The sequence below is a fragment of the Mesocricetus auratus genome, unplaced genomic scaffold (genome assembly GCF_017639785.1).
Source record: "Mesocricetus auratus isolate SY011 unplaced genomic scaffold, BCM_Maur_2.0 contig_7853_pilon_obj, whole genome shotgun sequence".
Lineage (NCBI taxonomy): Eukaryota > Metazoa > Chordata > Mammalia > Rodentia > Cricetidae > Mesocricetus > Mesocricetus auratus.
In genome coordinates, this window is record NW_024430067.1 from 1,486 (window position 1) to 9,305 (window position 7,820).

At 43.0% G+C, this 7,820-nt stretch overlaps 1 long non-coding RNA gene across 1 annotated transcript; it reads left to right on the top strand.

Annotated features, from left to right (window-relative positions):
- The first annotated feature begins 1,770 nt into the window (after positions 1–1,770).
- LOC121138030 lies at positions 1,771–3,383 on the top strand. Its single transcript, XR_005875259.1, has 2 exons — positions 1,771–1,816; positions 2,391–3,383. It is a non-coding gene; the product is annotated as an uncharacterized LOC121138030 (long non-coding RNA).
- The last annotated feature ends 4,437 nt before the right edge of the window (positions 3,384–7,820 follow it).

The following is a 7,820-nucleotide window of genomic DNA, read 5'->3' on the forward strand; positions in this document are numbered from 1 at the left end:
ATTTTAAGGTTGCTCTTGAAAAGTTTCAGAATAGTCCTCCTTTTAAGATTTTGGGTTCCATGTTATTTCTTGATGCTGTCTCTTCTGTTAAACTCCAACTTCATATTCAGGATTCTTATACCTTGCCCTAGGTCCAACAGACATTGGGGGAAATTAATTGGCTGAGGCCCTAGATTTCTATAACTACTGAGGAATTGGCTCCTTTGTATGAGCTCCTAAAAGGTCATGATCTCTCCTCACAGATAATTCTATCTGCTGACCATTTACAGATTTTAAGTGAAGTTCAACAGGCCATAGACACAGCAACCTTAAGGGGGTATGATCCTCTTTTGCCCCTCACCCTTTGCGCTTTTCCTAGGAAAAGGTTATGTACTGCCTTATTAGCACAAGAGGGTGAGCCCATACATTGGATTCAACTCTCGATTGGTGGTTCCCCCAGAGTCTATTCAATAACCAATCAGATTGCTGATTCCATTGTTAAGGGCAGGGTCACCTCTGTCCAGCTGTTTGGCATAGACCCTAATCTTATTGTAACTCTCTTTAAGACAACAGATTTCACCTGGCTTCAGAGAAACACTAGCGGGATTGCTGCGGCTCTTGAGGGGTTTCTGGGTAAAGCTGATTGTCACTATGGTCCTCACAAATGGATGAGCTCTTTCATAGGTTAGAATGGAAGCCCCCCCAGACTGTTTTTAACCTCAACCCAACTCTGGCTTCCTTACCGTGTTTACTGATGGTGGCACCTGGTGGCTTCTTTAGTCATTTATCCCCATTAGAACATGGTAAAGAGCCAGTGCCCATAAAGTCAGTCTCCCATAAAGTTGAGGCGTCAGCTCAATTTAAGGAACTGTTTGCTGTTGTTCTTGCATTAGACACTATTCAAGATTCATTTAGCTTATTCTCTGTTAATTTGTTACCCAACCTAGTTGAGGCCCATATTAAGCTGGACTCCAATCCTATATCACCTTTAATGATTCAACCCCGCTCCCTACTCAAAAAAAGAACTAACCCTATTTTTCTTCAACATCTCAGGAGTCATCAAAATGCACATGGATTTTTTTCTGAAGGAAATAATTTGGCTGATAAATTGGCTTCTATGCCTCAATGTAATACTGTTACAGAAGCTACATGCTTCCACCTACTGACTGTTGTTAAAATGTCTCGGTTCCTGGACAGGGAACCAATGTTGTTAAAATGTCTAAGTTTATCCAGTAACGAAACACAAACCCTGACTCAATGATGTCACATGGAGTTTATTGGTAGACAGGGAGGGAAGGGGGTGGGAGGTAACCAACTCGTAAAGAGCTGAGAGAGAGATAAGATATGAGAGAGAGAGAGAGAGAGAGAGAGAGAGAGAGAGAGAGAAGATGAGATGGAGAGGAAGATGAGAGTGAGAGAGTAAAAGAGAGTGTAAGCAGTCTGTCCTTTAAAGGGGTCCTTTGCACCTGTGTGGTTCTCACAGAACTCTAGGCTGGCTAGAGTATTGCCTGAGTGCATCTTTCTGGGAACAGGGCAGGCCAGCATAATGCCTGAACCTTTAAATGACCCATTTTAATTGGAGGGGTCTTAAACACAAGTATTCACTTATTCCAGTCAAGGACCTTAAAAAGATTGTCGGAACTTGTAAGTACTGCCAGACTTTCCTTCAGATGAACCCCTCCAAACTATTGGAAGCAACCCTCGAGGGCTTCTTAATAACCTTTGGCAAATTGATGTTATTCATTATTCTCCATTTGGAAAGTTAAAGTATATTTTTTCTCTCCATTGATGGGTTTTTCCAATGCCTGCTGGGCATCAGCACATGCTGGGGAAAAAGGTAAAAATGAAATTACCCATATGTTTCAATTCTTTGCAACCCTTTTATTGCCTGATCAGATTAAGACAGATAATGGCCCATGCTTTGTAAGCAGGGCCTTTGTGGACTTCCTTAAGACATGGAGCATCTCACACTCCACAGGCATCCCAAACAATCCTCAGGGTCAAGCAGATGTGTAAAGGTATAATCAAGCTCTCAAATCTCAATTACAAAATCAAAAGGGGGAATCTACACCCCCACATGATCAATTAAAAAGGCATTATTCACCCTAAATATTTTAAATTTTTCTAAAGAAGATAAATACCTGTCTCCATTACAAAAACTTTGGTCCTCTTCGGTTACCTACAGTTCTATTTGAGTCAGATGGAGGGACCCATTGACAGGGATCTTGAGAGGACTAGACCCCCTCCTCTCAGCAGGAAGATGATTTGGATGTGTCTTCCCTCAAAATGAAAAAAGATCAATTTGCCTACCAGTGAGAGACCTAAAATATTTGCCCCAACAAGGGGACAATGACCATCACATCTCCAGGGAGTGCTCCATTTCTGAGAACTGTACCTCTGTTTCCCCTCAGGAACGAATGAAGATGTGGGTAATGCTGCTCTTCCTGGTACCGATGATGCTCATCCTGCCCAGTGATGGAAGATTTGGAAACCCATACAACACCAAAGTTATCCTGACTCATTTGATGGGGAAACCCTGTGACTGCCAGGGTGGAACATAGTCAGTATCTCCCTTTAGTGGACAGTCATACAACAGGTAGATTGTGATACGAAGATAGCAGTCAATATGACTGACACATCAGGATCCATTTTTTCAAATTCCAATAAGTGGATAAGCATAAAGAAGCCCAAGGTTATCCCCCAGGTTGATGCGAAGCCAGGACCCTGTCCTTGCACTGCTTTCTGTCTGACAATGCATTTGGCCTGCTATGGCATTGCCCAAATGTGCACCAGTAGTTCCACTAAAAAGACTCACTGGACCTGGGTATGAAATTTAGTGCTCTCTGGAGGTGAGAGGGGTTGGATTGCGAGAGATGGAGGGTGTGCCTCTGCACCTTGCTTTGGAGCCCCAGGTAAAACTGTTTGCTGGGAACTTGCCCCCCTATTGGTTATTCAGATGGGGGAGTTTAACATCATGTTAGGGAACAAAACGTTCATAAAAAGAACAACTTGTTTTGGACTAGTACCCAGAGGTCAACTATCACCCTGTTGTTCTCCCTGAAAATCAGGGTGAGCTAGTGCTCGACCCCCATATTGAGTCTCTGCTACAAATGGTCTTTGCCTTACTAAATCAAATGACTCCTTCCTTTGCACAGGATTGCTGGCTTTGCCTCCAATCTGGACATCCTTGGCTGCTTGCAGTGGTCTCTAATGATACAGTCACAGATGCCCCTAGTACTATAAAAGATTGCTCAGCCACATTTCCCATCCATGTAAAGCTCCTCCCAATGAAACTTTCTGGGACTTGTATTTGGACCCCGACTACTACTGATAAATCCACTGTAGATGTAGGCCACATTGATCCATCTTTCTGTAATTCAAATACAACCAAATCTAATGCTCAACGCTGCCCACCTTCTGGAATGGTCTTTGTCTGTGGAGGTGGGATGGCATATGACTTCCTGCATGCCAAGTGGACAGGCCTTTGTTCCCCAGCCACCTTGATTCCTGATGTGGATATTCCTGGGGATGAGGCTCTTCTTGTGCCCTCTTGATTTCATTGGTGGGGACCTACAAGGGCCATATAGATGATTCCTATACTTGCTGGCTTGGAAATATCTGCAGGTATGTCCACTGGGCCTGCAGGGCTAGGCATGGCATTTGAGCTCCACAGAAGGCTCTCTGCCCAATTGGTTAGTGGCATAAAGGCCATGTCTAATACTATCCTTCATCTCCAAAAGCAGCTTGATTCCCTGGCTAATGTAGTCATACAGAACCAAAGGGGATTAGACTTATTAACAGCCCAAAAGGGAGGCATATGCTTGTTTTTACAGGAAAAGTGCTGTTTTTATGCCAATAGATCAGGGATCATTCAGGACAAGATCAAAAGTTTTCAGGAGGACTTGGAGAGGAAAAGGCTGGACCTCTGTGACAATCCGCTGTGGACTGGCTTAAATGGCTTCTTACCCTTCTCCTCCCACTGCTTGAGCCTGTACTCCTCCTCCTCCTTATCCTCACTATTGGGCCCTGCATGATTAAAAAGGTCATGCAATTTGTTCACCAACAGGTAGAGGCAGTAAAACTTCATCAGGTCGAAGTTCATTATCATAGGCTCGATACTAAGAGGCAGGCTCCTTGTGACTGGAAGTCCTCATACGAGCATCCCTCCCCTGCCCTCTTCCTGACAAGTGACAGGCAACTTCTCAGACAGACTGGGACATCCTAAGACAGGTCATGGAGTGGTCCATTTAACGAGCTGGATACATGGTACTTTGGGACCAGTAAATTTCCCAATGGGGGACCACCTAAGACAGGCCATGATTTCTGCTGTTCTTACAAAAACAAAAGGGGGAGATGTTGGGCCTAAGAAAGGCTTGGATGATAGGCCCAGTGTAACCTCCTGAGCCTGGCTAGAGTTTAGCAACCTGTCTCTAACTTGTACCTCAATGTGGGGGTGACTCAGCCATATCTGTTTGCAAGATTGCCCCCTGCCTAGCTACCTGCCTGCTTGGTGGAAAACTATTGCCCCTTAACATCTCATGTCACCTTACCCTATCCCAAGATTCCCATCCCCTACCTCAGTCCTATGTAATTTCCTGTGTGTTGGAATAAATCGAGATCCTATTTCGACAGACTCCCGACTCAGTGTGTGTTTTCCCTGGTAACTAGTGAGGGGAGGGTGAGTTGTGGACACACAACATCCAGCTTAGCCCCGGGGTAGTGGCCCTTCCCCTGCTCTAACTGCAGGGAGGACCCTGCACAAGTTCTTATTGCTTACTGGAGTTAATCTTCCCTAAATAAACAATGGTGTCCATTCCTACACAGCTGTTATCCTTCTCATGCTGTTATAAGAATTCCTCACAATGGGGAGGTGGTGGCACATGCCTTTAATCCCAGCACTCAGGAGGCAGAGGCAGACAGATCTCTGTGATTCAAGGCCAGTCTGGTCTATAAGGGTAATTCTAGGACAGCCAATCTTTTACACAGAAAAATCCTGTCTTGAAACAAAACAAAACTACAAATCAAAAGAAAACAGACTTTCTCCCATTAACAAGGTCACGGAAGACATGTTTTCTTCACTCAGGAGTCTCAATGTTTTAAATATGGAGGGCACTGTGGAAGATTTCATATAGGGTGACAAGAAGCAAACCAGACAGGACCCTCCAAATGTGGCTGCCTTTCTTTCCTCCCTTTTATTCCATCCAGACTCACAGTCTCAGGGATGGCTCTACCAAATTTCCCTGGTTGTCCTACCCCTCCTGGATCACACTCCCTGATCCACTTAAGGGTGTGTTATGGGAAGATCCTAAATATTTCTCATTCCATCATGCTGACTACTAAGATTCAACTTCTTACTACCTCATAATTTTTAATCCTTCCCTGGTGATTTCTGTCTTCCTTAAACTTTGAACTTACATGTGTACTCTGCTGGGCTTAAAGTGAGACAGAATTCTGTCTTTGAAACTGTGAGGAATGTATTCAAAGTTACTGTAGAAGGGATTTTGAAATGGTTGCCCTTAGAATGTGATCTGTAAATGCTCCCAACCTCTATTATCTCTATACATTTATGATGTCTGGGGGGAATCAATAAGCCTAAAGGACAAGAAAATAACCTCGGTTATTCAATCCACTCAGAAATTTCCAGCGTGGCTCTCCTGAAATTCTGCTCCTATGCTGCTTCTCCCTTCACACAGGATAAATCAATCAATTGATTCTCATCTCTGATTTTTTGCTTCCTCACTTAGGAATCTATTATAGGTGGTCATCTAGTAGAATCAATGACTCTTCTCTATGTGGTTTTACAGTCAGGGTGGCAGATACAACTTCCCTCAAATGTGTCATTTGAAATGCAAGTAGGTGGTCACTGCAGGACCCCTCATTTCCAAAAGAAATGCTCTACTTTGCCAGCCCAGAGACATCCCATGAGCATGCTCCTGGAGAGGAGAGAAGCTTCTCATGGGGGAACTGAGACCCACCCATGAGGCTGTAGGACTGGATATGTTTATAGAATCTGTTACCGAGTGGGTCAGGTGGATCTTTAATTTCAGGCAGGAGGCTGTCTGCCGGACCTTGCCCAGCCAAAAGGTTTCAGGCCCCCAACAGTGGATACAGAAGTGTCATCATTACCAGAGAAAGCCATTGGTCATAGGAAAAAAACCTGAAACACATAGAAAGACGTATAAATACAAATGCAAACAACATTCAAGACAGAGGAAGAGAGAGAGAGAGAGGCAGAGACAGAGGCAGAGACAGATACAGACACAGAAAGACACAGAATGGGATCAAGAGAAATGTCTTGATGTCTCCCTGAAGTTTTCTTCCATCTCTTTCTGCTTTGGTACAACTCAGTGTACATCCCATGCCAGATGACTCCTGATTCCACTTCACCAGGCTCTCAAGTGCTAGGGCCCATATGGTGAACCACAAGCATTCCATCCACTTAAAAGCATGTTTCAATATCTCTTCTTCATCCCCATTCCAAACAACTTATTATTGTGTTTTTTATGATTTAAAAAATCCAGTGTTTAAATACAGTCCTCAGAAGACAGTGGTAGGCAGATCACTAATTTTTGAGCCAATCTGGTCTATAGAGTGAGTTCCAAGACAACCAAGGCTGTGTAGGACACACCATTTCAAAAACAGTAAAAGACAAAATGAAAATCAGGTTGAAAGTTGTTTTTCATTCAGTGTGGTGGTTACCACCTGCAGCTCAAGATACCCTTGTGATTGACTTAGCAGGATTGCTTATGTACAGGAAGGTTATTGTGAACAGTAAATCAATATCCCATCTAGAAATGTATCAAAATAAGTATGTTTTCTCTGAATGTGTAATAAATGTGATATTCTAAGCAGTCTTCTCTGACATAGGCCTGCATTGGGAAACTGAGGTTGTAAATATCCAGAGAGTTTGATAGATGTGTCTGAGTATACCAAATGAGTGTCCCTCTATAAGAATAAAACAATCTCAATAACTCCCTAACACAATGTTCACTCTTTCATATATAACACCCTCCCCAAAGGACAGATTCTGAAGCTGGAAACATTGCTGTCCTACAGTGAATTATATTCACAGTGCAGTGGCAGCCTGGAATTCTCAGGGAGTTTAAGTAGAACCAGGGAAGCACAGTTATTTCAGATGAAGTTGTTTTACTTGAGTTACTTACTCTCTAAAAACTAAAACAAATAAACATTAAATGAAAGAAAAAAACAACATTTCAGTTTTCTGTAATTTTTAAACATAGTTGAACAAAGACATGGATTCAAAGACAATATGTAAGTAATGAGTAATGTGTAATTATTAATGAAGTGGCAGAAGTAAAGGTGTGTCTCCCAGCCTCTAGATCCAGATTAAGGTTGTGTGTCTTCATTACCTCAAAAGTCCCGATTTGAAGGGGATCTGCCCACTTAAACAATAATTTCTCACAGGTGTGCTCTGTAATTTTGAGTATTGTTAATTCCAGATATAGTCAAGTTGAGAACCAAGAGTAGCCACCTGCAGTGTGTTTGCAATGAGTGCAGCTATAAATATCTTCAGGGAAGTGTGGTTTTTCTTAGCCTGTCAGTGGTCTTAGGTTTCACAATATGGACAGCAGATAAAGAGACTATACAAGGTGAGTGGGAAACAGAGCCAGGAAGTCCGGAAGGTGGCTCTCCTCTTTCCTATTGTTTATTCTATCCAGAACCACAGGTCCAGGATGACTCCACAAAACTGTAGTGGTGTTTTTTTCCCTGTCTCTGAAATAATCCTACAAAGAAAGAGTATTCCAGACTCATCTATGAGTGTGGTTAATGAATATCCTATGTCCTTCTCATGTCAGTCACATAGTATGAGTCTCAGTAGG